The sequence below is a fragment of the Egretta garzetta genome, unplaced genomic scaffold (assembly GCF_000687185.1).
Source record: "Egretta garzetta isolate BGI_Z169 unplaced genomic scaffold, ASM68718v1 scaffold407, whole genome shotgun sequence".
In the NCBI taxonomy this organism is placed as follows: Eukaryota; Metazoa; Chordata; class Aves; order Pelecaniformes; family Ardeidae; genus Egretta; species Egretta garzetta.
Window position 1 is genome coordinate 147,684 of NW_009260183.1, and position 358 is coordinate 148,041.

Consider the following 358-nt stretch of genomic DNA (forward strand, 5'->3'; position numbering starts at 1 on the left):
GAGATCCGGACTGGGGCGGGGAGTTTTTAAGGTGGCTCGTTGGTCTAGGGGTATGATTCTCGCTTTGGGTGCGAGAGGTCCCGGGTTCAAATCCCGGACGAGCCCAACTTTACTTTATTCCCCCACCCCCCGCCTATTTTCCCTGTTTCACGTTTTTCCTTGTTTAAAATTTTTTTTTTTAAATAAATATTTAATGCATTATATTCCCCTTCCTTCCGCCGCTTTTTGAAGTCCCGTTCCAGCCGCAGCCCGCTCGGCAGCTCACTGGGAAAACGCACAGCAGGGAGAAAAAAAAAAAAAATCCCCACCAAATCCGAGATTTCCAGACTTTTTTGCCGTTACGTGGCTCAGACAGGCG

At 48.6% G+C, this 358-nt stretch overlaps 1 non-coding gene across 1 annotated transcript; it reads left to right on the plus strand.

Annotated features, from left to right (window-relative positions):
• Positions 1-33: 33 nt before the first annotated feature.
• On the plus strand, positions 34-105 carry TRNAP-UGG. Its single transcript has one exon. It is a non-coding gene; the product is annotated as a tRNA-Pro (tRNA).
• Positions 106-358: the final 253 nt, after the last annotated feature.